The sequence below is a fragment of the Ovis aries genome, chromosome 12 (assembly GCF_016772045.2).
Source record: "Ovis aries strain OAR_USU_Benz2616 breed Rambouillet chromosome 12, ARS-UI_Ramb_v3.0, whole genome shotgun sequence".
Taxonomy (NCBI): Eukaryota; Metazoa; Chordata; class Mammalia; order Artiodactyla; family Bovidae; genus Ovis; species Ovis aries.
Genome location: NC_056065.1, coordinates 30,280,949 through 30,298,024, shown reverse-complemented (window position 1 = coordinate 30,298,024; position 17,076 = coordinate 30,280,949). Strand labels below are relative to the sequence as shown.

General features: G+C 38.0%; 1 protein-coding gene across 4 annotated transcripts in view; it reads right to left on the bottom strand.

The window, feature by feature from the left end:
- Positions 1-17,076, bottom strand: part of SMYD3 (SET and MYND domain containing 3) — a 770,036-nt gene that overhangs the window by 576,124 nt on the left and 176,836 nt on the right. The gene's annotated exons all lie outside the window — the stretch shown is intronic.

The window sequence follows — 17,076 nt, the reverse complement described above, 5'->3', positions numbered from 1 at the left end:
CTTCCCAGATGCTGGGCCTAGGAAATCCCCCTATAAGAGGCCTCTCTTTTCCATTTAATAGCACAACATGCAGCATAACCAAACCAGTAGCTGCAGCTACTCTGAAGCTGTGACTCAGATTCAAGTTCAAGCCAGCATTCTGCTCAGAAAGACTGCCTGTGCCAGTTTGCTGGGTGAAGGCGCAGTTTGTCCACCACTATCTCCTAGTAAACCAAACCTTGGAGACATTGTTTACAAGGGTTACATCATTTCTTTTATCAACTCTACTCACAATTGCCTCATTTCATTCCTTCTTATTCACTATGGCGATGCTCTTAATGTGATTTTTTTTTTTTTAAGTATTTATACTTAGTGTGTGTGTGTGTTCATTCACTCATTCGTGTTCAACCCTTTGCGACCCCATGGACTATAGCCTGCTAGGCTCCTCTGTCCATGGGATTCTCCAGGCAAGAAAACTGGAGTGGGTTGCCATTTCCTCCTCCAGGGGATCTTCCCAGGGATGGAACCTGCATCTCTTGCATCTCCTCCACTGGCCGGTAAATTCTTTACCACTGTGCAACCTAGGAAGCCCCATTTACACTTGCCTCATTTCCAAATAAAAATGAGTGTTTCAGAGAGAGGTGCATATGAGATAAGACTGTAAAATTAGAAACAAAATGTAATGTTAAAATTATGGGGGGAAAAGTATTCTAGCATTACTTAGCATTCTACAGTGTGTTAGACACATGGCTAAGCAATTAAAAAAGATTTCACTTGATTTTCACAATAATCCAAATGGTAGATATTATCCTTATACTAAAGATGATGAAAGTAAGGCTCAAGAGCTGGAATCTAACTACCAAGCTACACAAATATACAGAGAGAGAGTATAAATTCTTAGCAAGCTAAACAGGAAAGAGAAGTAACGATCGCGCTTGTGCACTCCATTTATATGAGGTGCCTTACAGGCAAGGCAAAAAGAAATCATAATTCTCATCTGACAGAAGAGAAAAACGCATAGATTTACCAAGTATTAAATCACAGGAGGGACTTATTCCAAGAATGCTAATCAGTATACTGGACAATGTCTTTGACAATAGCTCACAACACAATGGCCTTTCATAGAGCTGCTTCTAAAGTCAATAGAATACAACTCAGAGAAGACAAGATTTCCATTGCTTCGGGGGCTAACCTTGGACTACAATTAGTAAGCACCAATGTGCTGTAAGATCCCTAAAATAAATATGGTTTCACTGTCAAATAAGTTTGAAAAACATTTCATATTGTAGAACCTGCTTAGAGATTCAAAATACTTTTAGCCTACTAAAAGTTCTAAAATGCTCTGTATTTCAGAAACTTACATAAATAAGTTAATACAGAGTTTCCCGTTACTGTTATTACCATCCTTTGGGAAGTCAGGTTGGGGTATATGGACTCAGAGATACCTGTACACTGTCTTTCCTTCAGCTGGTCTTTGAATGAGGGTGGGTAAGCAGACAAATTCACAGTCATTCTCACTGACGGGGAACTAGAGCATGGATGTTTTTGATTATTGATTCAGGAGAGAACCATAGCTTTGGTGCAACAGTTTTCATTTGATACTGAAAGTGTCTGGCTGGAAAAGAACTGCAACTAGTAAAATAAGGCTGAGATAATGGATTAAATGATCTTAAGAGCAGATTTTAATTGACACTTAACTGTTAGAGATCACCCATAACTTTCATATTAAAACCTCCAGTTTTGAGCAGCTCAGCCTTTTGGAAGCTTACCAGGGAAAGGCAACTACAACATGTACCCCAGGTAACAAACCAACAGATCTGTTAGATGACATTAGTTAGAATGAAGCTTCTAAATTTTAGAAAACTCTTGGCAAAAATGACTTTATTTCTTTAACATAATTAAAATGAGTTTTTATTCTCAGCAATAATTAGAAAGTAGACAATATATCTCTTAAGGCTATTCCTAGATCATTGCACAGAAACTTTGGACAATGTACTTATTTTCCAAACTTGCTTCAGCAAAAAAAAGAAGTTCATTATTTTCATCTTCAACCAGATCTATATAAACATGGAAGGTAATCATACCACTAGAAACCATGATACCAAAAACTATGTTTTTAAAACATTAATTGTAGGCTTACCGTAGGCTTACTAATAGAAACAAACCACAAGAAAAAGTTTAAAAAGAAATCTTTTAAGCAACTGCATTTGACTTCGAAGAAAACCTCACGTGAACTCATACAAAAACATTAGGCATCATCTTCACTCTACAAACTTTAACCAAGGAGTGCAGCTCGCCAGGCTTCTCTGTCCATGGAATTCTCCAGGCAAGAATAATAGAGTGGGTAGGCATTCCCTTCTCCAGGAGATCTTCCCAACCCAGGGATTGAACCCGGGCCTCCCATATTGCAGGCAGACTTTTTTACCATGTGAGTCATCAGATGGAGACCTCAAGGACACATTACATAAGGACACATACACATTACATATCCACCCCTTTCTCAAAGATAAGCCCTTGATCTACTTTTTCCTCTTTTCTTCTATTACTACAAACACAGCGTACAATAAGATTTTATTCACAACACTAACTGTAATGTTTTCTGTTCTCATAGTTGAAAATCAACAATAAAGTATAGTAAGCACAAATTAGCATGAAAGACAAAGGAAATTAAAATACTGAATTAAGAAACAAAGGCGAAACCAGAATTCAAAGAGACACGTGTACCCCAATGTTCATTGCAGCACTGTTTATAATAGCCAGGACATGGAAGCAACCTAGATGTCCATCAGCAGATGAATGGATAAGAAAGCTGTGATACATATACACAATGGAGTATTACTCAGCCATTAAAAAGAGCACATCTGAATCAGTTCTAATGAGGTGGATAAAACTGGAGCCTATTATACAGAGTGAAATAAGTCAGAAAGAAAAACACCAATACAGTATACTAATGCATATATGGAATTTAGAAAGATGGTAATGATAACCCTGTATGCAAGACAGCAAAAGAGACACAGATGTATAGAACAGTATTTTGGACTCCGTGGGAGAGGGCGAGGGTGGGATGATTTGGGAGAATGGCACTGAAACATGTATAACATGTACCATGGCACTGAAACATGGTGAAACGAATCCCCAGTCCAGGTAATGACATGCATGACACAGGATGCTCGGGGCTGGTGCACTGGGATGACCCAGAGGGATGGTATGAGGAGGGAGGTGGAAGGGGGGTTCAGGATGGGGAACATGTGTACACCCGTGGCAGATTCATGTTGATGTATGGCAAAACCAATACAACATTATAAAGTAATTAGCCTCCAACTAAAATAAATAAATTTATATTAAAATTAAAAAAAAGAAACAAAGGCAAGGAGAGAAGAATTTTAGATAGGGCAAAAAAGAAATTAAGACATCTTTGACTCAACTCCATGTATAAGTACATGTATGACTCAAAAACAACTTCAGAGTATATACATTTTCATATAGTTTATAGTGTTTATATTGATTCAGCATATAAACTGATGAACTAAACCCAATGGTTTTCAGTGGGAGTAATCCTAAACTTGGGAGTTTAGGATTTTATTGGGGGTATTTTTGTTTGTTTGTCAAGGGGCCAGAAATGCTAGACATCCTGCATAAGACTGTCCCATACAATGAAGAACTATTCCAAATCCAAAAGGACTTGTAAATGTCTGATCAGACTTCCTAGAAAGGTGACAAACTTGTTCATAATTATCTGAGCCCAATCTCCTTTGTTTATATAAAGACATTTTTACGTACTTTTAATAGCACTGAATTCTCTAGGGAAATTAAGGTAAGATTGCATTTAAGAATTAAATGCTACACAATTATTCAATATTTCACAAAAGCATCCCACTGAAGCCAAAAACAGCTTTGGTATGTGTGTTAACCAACAAAACACATTTTCTGATCTGCATTTTGCAACTTCCCTTTGCACAGTGACTCTGTACAGGTACAAGTATATGACTTCTTAATTATGTCTTCTAGTCTAGTCACACCTGAGCACTTACACACAAAAGTATATATTATTGTAAGTTATTTTAATGCTCATTTTTCTTTATGTTCCAGTTATGGCATTTATATTGATATTGAATTTTGAAAGATGTAACTAGGTAGACTGTATTACCTAAGAGATTTCATTTCAGGATAGTAGAGACGACAATATAGTAACTGTCTTAGAAAGATGGAGTTAGGCCTGAAAGAGCTGAAAACCCCAGATCTAGAACAATGCTACAGGTACACATCCAAAACGCACATAAGAAAATATTTTAAAATACACAGCCTGGGACACAGCCCACAGAATCTCACAGTATTGCTGAGATAGAATCTGATGTCTAAATTGTTTTTAATCACTGTGGCAGATTTCATGTGCAGCCAATATTGAAAAACCACTGAGCTAGGCTAAATTAAAAAGGGGGGTCACCATATATACAAGATAGATTAAAACTATAAAATACTATTCTATACTTATAGTTAAACTATTGTCTTACAGGAATTAATATTTTTTTTGTAATGAGGTGGGAAAGAGTTTCTAAAGCAGGACATAAAACCTAGAAACCATAAATGAAAAGATGCATATGCTAAAAAACATAAAAATAAATAACTTCTATATCAGAAAGAAGAAAACCTAATACCTCAAATATGGTTGAAAAATAAAGAACAACTAGGAAAACAAAATCTAAACTATGTATATGGATAGTGTTAAATGTCTCCAAAATAGAAGGAGGTCTTATAAAATAAATAAGAAAAGGGTGACTATTTCCATAAAATTAGGGGGAAAAAAGTGAAAGATATGAAGGGAAAATTCATGCCTAAAAAAGAAAAGCCAATAAACAAAAAAATACCAAAAAAAAAAACAAACCAGTGATCAAAGAAATGCTAATAGACACAAAATATCATGGGTGACCCATTAGTATGCTAAAGATAAATGAAAATAACTGTATTCAAAAGCTTCTAGGGTGTAGGCAAGTGAGGACTCTCTAACTCATCATTAGAATTATAAGCTTCCCTAATCTTTCTGATGAGTGTTTGGTAGAGAACATCAGAATTTTTAATGTGCATTTTGCTGGCATAGAAGTAATATTTATAATGTGATTAATCCTAATTTAAATGATATACATAAATAAGCTGAAGAATGCTCACTGTAGATTTGTTAAAATATTAGAAAATTGGCACTAATTTTCCAGTTTTTCCTATAAGAAAAAGCCAATTTTGTTCTTCCCTGTATAGTTTCCCAATACTGTTATCTTTTACAAATATTATACACTATATTTATAAGTAGAAGCAAACATAATTATCTTTCTTATATCTAGTAATGGTGATTCAGGGAGAAGCATTTTTATATGAAAGAGAAAAAAGTAAAATCACTATTAATTAACACAACTTCTTAACATTTGTTTATTTTGGAAAACCTGGTTGTAACTCCAATAATCCCTTAAATGTATTAATTTTTAAATATTAAGAAAATGCTTCAATAAATTCTTTTATAACAGCAAATAAATCTTTTGTAACACAAAGAATAAGTAAACTCACAAATTTTAAAATATTATTATTTTATTTTGGAGCTCCCCATGTGGCACTAGGAATAAAGAACCTGCCTACAAATGCAGGAGACACGAGATGCAGGTCCGATCCCTGGGTCAGGAAGATCCCCTGGAGTAGGAAATGGCAACCCACCTCCAGTATTCTTTCCTGGGGAATTCCATGGACAGAGGAGCCTGGAGGGCTAAGTCCATGGCGTCATAAAGAGTTGGACATGACTGTACCATGCATATAAGAGGTGTGTAATAGATATCTGATGATTTATTCTAAAATAAGTACCATTTAGGAGATATAACTTACTATATATTTATTACTGTTTATTTTAAATGTAGGCCATCCAAAAAGATCAGGAAAATCCCTAACAATCCTTGCTCTGACCAGTCTCAGATGGTCTTGATGGCTTAATTACGAAAGGAGAGGACTGATGAAATGTTAGGACAGGAAGAGAAAATCCATTTATTTCTTCTTTCTTACACAAAACAACCTTTATGCTATTATCGTAATGTTTTCCTCCCTGAGTTGGACACAAAGCTACTACAGCTTAATAACCCACTTAAATACTATTTAACATTGAATTTTGGTTGGATTAAATACTCATTTTAGGGCAGCTTATTATTTTGTGGGATAGCCTGTGGGAAGGGTCGATATATATTGAGCCCAGCCTGGGTAAAATACACCTGATTTACAACTAAGGGCTCACTAGACATTTATTCTGTAACTGGACTGGATCCAATCATCTCTAAGGCAGCTTCTCAATGATTAAAAAAAAACAACCCTATGATTCTGTAATATCCATTTCTAACGAATATGTGAATTATGTCAAAAAGGCATGAAACCTCTTCGTGCATGCATGCTAAGTAAGCTTCAGTTGTGTCGACTCTATGCAAACCTATGGACTGTAGCCAGCCAGGCTGCTCTGTCCCTGGGATTCTCCAGGCAAGAATACTGGAGTGGGTTGCCATGCCCTTCTCCAAGAGATCTTCCCAACCCAGGGACTGAACCTGTGTCTAACGTCTCCTGTATTGGCAGGCGGGTTCTTTATCACTAGTGCCATGTGGAAAGCCCCTGAAACCTCCTCATGTGAGACTTATGAAAATTTGGAATGGTATTTTCCTCAGATTTGGGGTCATTTAAAGATGAAGGAAATTGGCTTAAACTGTGGAAAATTGTTTAAGCCAGCTTATTCAACAAGTTCATTTATGATTGATAACCACTATTAGCCACAATTAATAACCATTAATATGCACAATCATCTACAGTTTGTCTCCCATGAGCAAACTTAGGATATTTGAGTTGCCATGTGACTTGCAGGAAAGAAAGAGGACCCAACAGTATTCCATTCACTTGTAACCTCTTAATGGCAAATAAATAATACCTCTTCACGCTTCAAATGTGGTACACTAATGAACTGCAGGTTGACAGATGTCTGAAGACCTGAAAAGCTGGAATCTGGGAAAAGAAAACTGGAAAGCTAAGCAGTCTGTGTAACAAGCTACAGTTGACTGACAGGTATTGATTAAAATCTTGCATAAATTCTCCTTAGAGCACGCTAGAGACCTCGTGATAGACATTAGACTTACCACTTTAAAAGCTTTCTGGATACTGCATCAAACGTAGAACAAAGAGTGTCTTCCCACTGCCTTAATCAAATTAGACAGATAGGGCCAAATATAAAGACAGAGTAAGGCAAGAGGATGGTTACAGGGCAAAAAGTTGACAAAATTAATAAATAATTACTCCTTAGGAAAATGGGGATTACAGTCTCCAGGTTAATTAAGGAGCCTCATAATAAATAACAACATGTGTCCCAAAGTAAGTCAATCACCATTTAATAACAGGTTCAGGTCAAATCCATTCTGACACCTACTTTTGGAAAGTTTTGTTGAAACAGCCACATTCACAGCTTACACTCGCTCTTTTCATACTACAACAACAGAGTTGAAGAACTGTGACAGAAATCTTACAATCCACAAAGCACGCACAAGGAGGTTCATGCCCTTCTGACATAATTCACATATTTGTTAGGAATGGATATTACAGAATCATAGATCTTTTATCATTTATAAAAAATAAACAATGTTTATTATCTGGCCCTCCACCAAAAAAGTTTGCCAACCTCTGACCTACTGAGAGGTCATATCAAGATGGAATGGTGCAATAGACACATTTTATCTGGAAGGGCAAAATAAATAGTTCTCTACACACTTCCAATTTTCCTTGAACGAAATCTCCATGCTAGATTAATTGAAATGTCAATGCTGAGTTCTAGTGGAACATGGCAGATGGGCACATGCATTTTATCTCCCCAACACAAGTAATCTATCAAGTTTTTAACTCCCAAAGTAAACCAGAAGGGCCATCAGTGGATGAAGGGTTTAACCTCTTTTCTTTAAGTCAGAAAGTGAGGGTAAGAGGACAGGCTAAAGAAACAGGACAAATGAGGCTGCCTCAAAGTGGCTGGTAAGTTTTTGAGTTCAGTTCAGTTCAGTCACTCAGTTGTGTCCAACTCTTTGCAACCCCATGAATCGCAGCACGCCAGGCCTCCCTGTCCATCACCAACTCCTGGACTTCACTCAGACTCACGTCCATCGAGTCAGTGATGCCATCCAGCCATCTCATCCTCTGTCGTCCCCTTCTCCTCTTGCCCCCAATCCCTCCCAGCATCAGAGTCTTTTCCAATGAGTCAACGCTTCACATGAGGTGGCCAAAGTATTGGAGTTTCAGCTTTAGCATCATTCCTTCCAAAGAACACCTAGGACTGATCTCCTTTAGAATGGACTAGTTGGATCTCCTTGCAGTCCAAGGGACTCTCGAGAGTCTTCTGCAACACCACAGTTCAAAAGCATCAATTCTTCAGGGCTCAGCCTTCTTCACAGTCCAACTCTCACATCCATACATGACCACAGGAAAAACCATAGCCTTGACAAGACAGACCTTAGTCGGCAAAGTAATGTCTCTGCTTTTGAATATGCTATCTAGGTTGCTCATAACTTTTCTTCTAAGGAGTAAGCGTCTTTTAATTTCATGACTGCAGCCACCATCTGCTGTGATTTTGGAGTCCCCAAAAATAAATTCTGACACTGTTTCCACTGTTTCCCATCTATTTCCCATGGAGTGATGGGACCGGATACCATGATCTTCTTTTTCTGAATGTTGAGCTTTAAGCCAACTTTTTCACTCTCCTCTTTCACTTTCATCAAGAGGCATTTTAGTTCCTCTTCACTTTCTGCCATAAGGGTGGTGTCATCTGCATATCTGAGGTGATTGATATTTCTCCCGGCAATCTTGATTTCAGCTTGTGTTTCTTCCAGTCCAGCGTTTCTCATGATGTACTCTGCACAGAAGTTAAATAAGCAGGGTGACAATATACAGCCTTGACGTACTCCTTTTCCTATTTGGAACCAGTCTGTTGTTCCGTGTCCAGTTCTAACTGTTGCTTCTTGACCTGCATACAGATTTCTCAAGAGGCAGGTCAGGTGGTCTGATATTCCCATCTCTTTCAGAATTTTCCACAGTTTATTGTGATCCACACAGTCAAAGGCTTTGGTATAGTCATTAAAGCAGAAATAGATGTTTTTCTGAAACTCTCTTGCTTTTTCCATGATCCAGCGGATGTTGGCAATTTGATCTCTGGTTCCTCTGACTTTTCTAAAACCAGCTTGAACATCAGGAAGTTCACGAGTTAGTTACCTTCAAAATCTTCAACTCCTGTCAAGCAGAACTCAAATAAGAATCCAGAATTGAAGACAATGTATGGGGCAGAGAATGGGATTAAGAAGTGACTGAAAAAGAAAGTATTAACCAGAAGTGTATACAAGAGAGTCCCAAAACATCTCCTTACTACTGGCATGATTTTGAGTAAGTTGTAAACTTGAATGCAATGCTAAAATTATCTCTGATCCAGATCACTGCTTTTACTTTCTGCTTGGTCTTCCTTCCCTCATGCTCACTCCCTTATAAGTGTTTCCTCAAACAGCAGTCTCATTCTTTGAGTGGCTTATGGTTGTGGTCACTTTATTAGAGAGGAAGAAATAAGATCTATGCATGCTTAATAGTTGTGGAGTGAGCAATATTTTTTAAAGAATGCATTGTTACTGATGCTGCTAAGTCACTTCAGTAGTGTCCGACTCTGTGCGACCCCATAGACGCCAGCCCACCCAGCTCTGCCGTCCCTGGGATTCTCCAGGCAAGAACACTGGAGTGGGTTGCCATTTCCTTCTCCAATGCATGAAAGTGAAAAGTGAAAGGGAAGTCGCTCAGTCATGTCCGACTCTTAGCAACCCCATGGACTGCAGCCCACCAGGCTCCTCCGCCCATGGGATTTTCCAGGCAAGAATACTGGAGTAGGGTGCCAAGAATACATTAAGATATAATTATATTACAATAAAATGTGTCCACTTAAGAGTATAGTTTGATGTGAATAACACCAAAATTAAGATATAGAATGTTATTACTCCCAAAAGTTCCTTTGTGGGCCTTCACATTCAAGCCCTCCATCCCCAACAACCAGAGATATGGTCTCCATTATTACAGACTATTTGTGTCTGTTCCAGAACACACTACTACTCTCCATCTGGCTTTATTGCCTCTGTAAAATGTTTCTGGGATTCAGTCATGTTGCTACATGCATCACCAGCTCTTGTTGATGGCTGAGAAATAGTAAATTACGTGTGTATCTATGTATATGCACACACGCACACGCAAATACAAATACACACACACCTACCTAGGAGTAGAATGCTAGGTTAGTCGGTAAGTATACATTTAACACTTTTAGAAGCAGTTTTCCAAAGCAGTTGTAACATCTCACATTCCCACCAGCAGAGTATGAGGTTCCAGTTGTTCTACTTCCTTATTAGCACTTGGTATCATCGGTCTTTACCATTTTAGCCATTCTAGTGGGTACATCAGAGAAGGCAATGGCACCCCACTCCAGGGACCTCTATGGGGTCGCACAGAGTCAGACACGACTGAAGCAACTTAGTAGTAGTAGTAGCAGTAGTAGTAGTGGGTATGTAACGGTATCTCATTGTGCTTTTCATTTTCATTTCTCTGATGACTAATGATATTAAGCCTTTTTTCTGTAAATCTCACTGAAGTGTCTATTCAAATCTTTTGTCCACTTTTCTGTATTATCTTACTGTTGAATTGCAAGCACTGTTTAAAAATTATAGATACAACTCTTTGGTCGGATATATATGAATTACAAACATTTCCCCCAGCTTGTGGCTTGCCTTTTCATTTTCAACTTTGCTCTAGTCCACTTTATCCGTATGTCTTATATAGTTAGTGCTTTCTGTGTCCAGCCTGAGAAACTTGACCTAGGAAATTCAAAGATTTTTCTCCTAAGTTTTCTTCTATAAGTTTTATACCTCTGGCTTTTACATTTAACCTGGTAATCTACTATGAGACTTTGGCGGGGGAGGGGGTGCTGAATATATATCAATTCTTCTCCATATGCATATCTGTCACTATTTGTTAAAGATCATCCTTCCTGATTAATTCTTTATGTGGTATATCTTTTCATTTTGATGAATGCTTGAATTCATTTATTTCAGCTTGTTTTCAATATTAGGATTAAAAAACTTAAATCAGATACCCACACCCACACACACAGAAGACTATCCTTTCTACACTGAATTACCTTGGCACCTCTGCAGAAAATAAACTGGCTATACATGTGTGGGATTGTATTTGTTTTTAAATTTTTTCTATATATTATGATGTTTTGACATCTTAAAAACCTTTCTGGCTGGAGAGAGGTTACCCATTCCAGAGCTAGACAATTCTTGTGCATGAGTGCTAAGTCACCTCAGTCATGTCCAGCTCTGTGTGACGCTATGGACTGTAGCCCACCAGGTTCCTCTGTCCATGGGATTTGCCAGGCAAGAATACCGGAGTGGGTTGCCATGCCCACCTCCAGGGGATCTTCCTGATCCAGGGATAGAACCCACATCTCTAATGTCTCCTGCATTGGCAGGTGGGTTCTTTACCACTAGTACCACCTAGAAATAGACAGCAAAAGGCTCAGCAGGTAGCATGCCTTTGATATGCAGACTAACCAATCAGAGACCTACTTCGTCCATCTGCTTTAAAATTCAGAGTCAGGTGGGCCACTAGCGACCACTCCTATAGCTCAAATCTCCCTGGAATTATTCAAATTAGCCAGTCTGAAACTGTTTATCTTACCCTTCCTGGCCCTTCCTGCGGAAACCTTACTAAAGGCGCTAGCCTCTAATTTCCCCCCTCTTCTCCTTTCTGCCTCCTAACCACTCTGAGGCTCCCCCCATTTGATCCCGTGTGGCAATTCATGCTCCTGTTTCTAGATATATGAGTGTAATAAACTGTTTTTCCTGAGCCTCTCCAAGTCCCCTCTTGTGGCCACAACTACCTATCACAAAAAGCACACAGAACAGGGCCTATTCCTGAACTCTCTCTTCTATTCATTGTGCTGTATGTCTATCCTAAAACCATCGTCGTCATTACTGCAGCTTTAGCATGTTTAAATCAAGCGGTCTACACCCTGAAACTTTGCTCTCCTTTTAATAAAGGACTCAGTTTAAGTCTTCCGCATTAACACATAAATTTTAATCAGCTATCAATCTTTGGGACTTTGAGTAGGATTGCACAGAATCTAAATCTAGAAAGCGATATTTTGAAATCACTTATTTGTAACTTTTTATTGATTTTGAATTTTTAAAATTAATGCTTAAATTTAAACTTCGGGTTCTAGAACAGCATGCAATTATCATTAACCTTGAAAACATAAGAGCAAAGGTACAACTAGCAAACTATGGAAAATGGAGTGACAGAGATGAGGAGAGAGTGGGAATATTAGCATCTTCACCTTTAACGCAGGGAATCAAGAGATACTGTTTAGAATTGATAAAACATGGATGGGGGCTTGCACACGACATTTAAAGTTACAAGAAAAAGAATTTAACCTAATAAACATATAATAGTTATCACAATGCTAACACAGCAAGAGCAGATTTTTTTTTCCACCTAAAACTGGGCCTATTACACTCGCTTCCCCATGTCAGTAAAGAGAATCATCTACCCAATTTTTAAAGCCAAAAGCGAAGGAGTCATTCTTGATTCTTCTCTTTCCCATCTCCATGTTCACTTCCCCTACAACTTTTTCATACAGTCTAATCCCCCGCAATCTGAGCCAGTTTGCCTATTCCAGTTGCCTATTCAGTACCTCCATGCAGATGTTTAATGGGTACAGACTAAACATGTGTATAATTCTCCCCTTAGAACCTGTTCTTCACAAAGATTTCTGTAAGTCACTAATTAGCACCACATTCACCCATCGTTGCTCCAGCCAGAAACTTAAAAGTCATATGTCTGACTGTTCTTTCTGTCTAACCTCTTACATCTAATCTATCGACAAATTCTTTTAGCTACACCTGCAAAATGTCTCAAGGTCAATGATTTCTTACCACCTCTACTGCTACCACTCTAACCCAAGCCATCAGAGCTCTTGACTAGACCAATGCCTGACATGCTGAGTTCTCAACTTGAATGAATATATGAATGAATGAGCATCCATGAGCAAACTCAGTCAGTTCCCAGTCAGTCCTTCAAAAGATATCGCAAATCTAACCAGTTCTCTTTGCTGTTACTACTCTAGTCCTATCAACCATCATACAGAAACCAGACTACTATAATCAACTGTAGAAAAACCTCTAACTGGTTCCTCTGTCTCTACCCCTGCCTCCTATATCCTGTTCCCACAGCAGCCAGAAAAATTACTTTAAAATTTCAATCAGACCATAATACTAATCCCCATTCCCTTCTCAGAACCCTACAGTAGCAGCTCATCACACAGAAAACAAAATGCTTATTTTTAGCCATAGAAAACAATGGCCTCATAACCTGACTCCTCCTATCTCTCTAATCTTATCTCCTATAAAACTCTCTTTGTTGTTCACTCTGGTTCACTATACTGGCCTTCCTGTCCTTCACTGAACACACCATATTCACTCCTGCTTTTATGTTTGATGTACATCCAACCTGAAATTTCTTTCTCCAATATTCACATGTCTTGATTACTTCTTTTAGGTCTCCACTCAACTCCTGAGAGGTCTTAGATAGAGAAATATTTATCTCCCTATAGACATATATGAATATATCTCTTTTTCAGTATTATATATTAGATATATAGAGAGAAGATAAATATAGATAGGTGTATGTATATATGTGTATATGTATATACATACATACATACTTATATCAAAATAGACTCCCAATCCCTATCATTTTCTCTTACCCCCTTTATTTTATGCATAAAAATAAGACAGTATTATATATCTGTCTCACAAGGAAAATGAAAGCTCCATAAAGGCAAGGATTTTCTGCGTCTTGTTCAAGAATACTCTGTCAGGGAGATGGAAGGGAGATTCTGGAGGGAGGGGACATGGGTACACCTATGGCTGATGTTTGACAGAAAACAACAAAATTCTTAAAGCAATTATCTTTCAATTAAAAATAAATAAGGTGGCAAAAAAAAAATTCAGTGTCAGAGTCAAGAAAAGTCCTGCCATCAGCACTACTATTTGCTGAGTAAATTAATAGATGAATGAATGATCAAGTCCTTCAAGTCTTAACTCACTGGTCTCACCTCCAACTGCTTTTTTTCCCATACAATTAATTTTGTTAAGATCTTAGTTTTTAGAGCAGTTTTAAGTTCACAGCAAATTGAGAGGAAAGTATATAAAGTTCCCATGTATCGTTTGCCGCTAGGCACATATAGCCTCCTCTGTTACCAACATCCCCATCACAGTGGTGCATGTGTTAAAACTGATGAACTTATGTTGACACAACATTACTACTCAAAGGCCACAGTGTACACTAGGGTTCACTCTTGGTGTTGGAAATCCTTTGTAATAGTGGTTGGGAGGCTATTTTTATATATGTATAAGAGATCATTTTCATTTTTTTATATGAATTTGTGAAGCTGTTTACATCCAGCTTCTTTTCATTTCTCTAAGATAACAAGCTTTTTCCTACTTCAGTGCCTTTACATTCGCTATTCCTTTTACATTAAAAAAATCTGCTCATGGCTGATTCATATCAATGTATGGCAAAAACCACTACAATATTGTAAAGTAATTAGCCTCCAATTAAAATAAATTAATTAAAAAAAAGAAATCTGTTCCCAGACGTTTCCAAAACTAGGTACTTTTAGATTCCAGGCCAGATGTCACCTCTACAGGAAGTCCCTTTGTAACCAGCCATGCAATGGCAAGTTAATACTCAGCCAAATCATACTCACTTATATTAATACAATCACGGCATTTGTTACTGTCTCCTCACCCCTATAAACTTTATAAAAGATAGGGCCTTGTTTACTTGTTCAGTGCTAACTGCCCACCACTCTAATTCCAATTTACAACAGTGACTAGCTAGCAGATACTCAGTGAATATCTGTTGGATAAACTCTGGAAGAATGGAGGATCCTGATATAGCTATGCAAGAAGAAGGACAGGAAGGAGATGCCTGTCTGTCTTCTTGCATAGGTAAGGTAAGCTTACCTATTCTTCTTGAAAAGGTAAGCTACATTCCCTGTCCATCAGAGCAGAAAGTTAACAGATAATATCTATACTGGTGAATCAAAAAATATTACTATGTCTCACTTGTACATGGAGTAAAAAAAAAAAAAAAAGAAAAGAAAACTTACAGAAAACAAATAGGTAGGTATTTACCAGAGGCAGGAGACTGGGGAGGAGGTAAAGATGGTCAAGTGATACAAATTTCCACTTTATAAGAATTAAATAATTCCTGGGATGTAACATACAGGATAGTGACTATAGTTAACAATACTGTATTGTATATCTGAAAGTGATAAAAGAATAATCTTAAAAAATGTTCTCATCACAATAAAAAACATGATAATTACATGTGGTGATGGATGTTAACTAAACTTATTGTGATGATCTATCAAATATATACCTATCAAATCATTATGTTGTATATCTAAAATTAACACAGCATTAAATGTTATTTATATTTCCATTAGAAAGAAATATTACTACAGATAGGTTATTTAGAGATGCTGTAATTTTTAAAATCTAACTCAACAATTATCACTAATGAAAGGTATTCATTCAATCATTCAATCACTCAACAAATCATACTACATCTGCAGCATAGAGCACACCCTCAAGGAGCCTGACGTCTAACTAGACACAGGAACTTAAACCCCTAAATTAACACAATTAGTTTTCTGTATGATAAAGAAAGAACACAAACTAGTTTCAGGGGGTTAGGAAAGAAGGGAGTGACATTTAATCCAAGTTCTAAAGGATAAATAGAAATTCAGTAGCTAGGGGGAGACTTCTGGTCTAGGTCCAGGAACTTCCATAGCCAAAGGCCCTGAAGTAAAAACATGGTAAAGTCTGTGAGTTTGAATTTCATCCTGAGGAAAAGGAGGGCCAGGGTCTAAAACTGGTGAGTGAGAGACTATGCTGGCATTTCCCTGGTGGCTCAGAGAGTACAGAATCTGCTTGCAATGCAGAAGTCCCCAGTTGATCCCTTGCTCAGGAAGATCCCCTGGAGAAGGGATTGGCTACCCACTCCAGTATTCTTGCCTGGAGAATTCCATGGACAGAGGAGCCAGGCAGGCTGCAGTCCATGGGGTCTCAAAGAGTCAGACACAATTGAGCAACTAACACTTTCTCTAGGAAAAAAAAAAAAAAATCACTCTGGTTCCTGTGTAGAAAATAGAAGCTGGCAGATTAAAGACTGCAGATAACCTTGGGAAAGAGATCATGGTAACGTGCACAAGAGTAGTTGTAGAGAAGCTAGAGAGAAGTGAGCCAGTGCAGAGCTTCAGGTGGAAGAATAAGCAGAACATGGTGGGGAATGGGATGCGGGGTTAAGAAGAATGTAAATCAGAGAGGATGACACCGTGGCACCTGGGACTGCTGAGTGGTTGGTGAGATTATTTACTAAGGTAGAAAAACACAGAGTAAAGCAGGTCTGGGGAAGATAACGCCCTCAGGTATAGATACACAAGATTTGAGACACCAAGCAGAGGTGCCTGGAAGATGTGGGTCTGGTGCTCAGGAGAAAGGAAGAGGCTGGAGATGGAGTTCTGAGAAAAATTAACACAGAGATGCCAATCGAAGCCATGGGAGTAGAGGGCATCATTCCACCGGCAAAACATAGAGTGAGATAAGAAAAGCTCAAGCCCGCAGAATGCTGTAGAAATCTAAAGTTAAACATGATCAAATAATTGTAACCTTTATACAGTATTCTTTTTCTGTTCACAATTAGACATGAAGTCAACTTCTCTACAGAGCACCCAGTGCATATCCTAGCAGCCTGAAGCCCAGTTCGGCTTTCTTCATTATCATCATTTTGGGTGTGACAACTCATTAAATCACCCTGCTAAGTGCTCACGAATGTGGGATTCATCAAAAATGAATCAAATCATTCTACAACTAAACATCAAATGCAAACTCAAAAATATGATTCACATTTTTAAAGAGGTCTATAATTACCAACATAAAATAGAGCCTCTTCCTG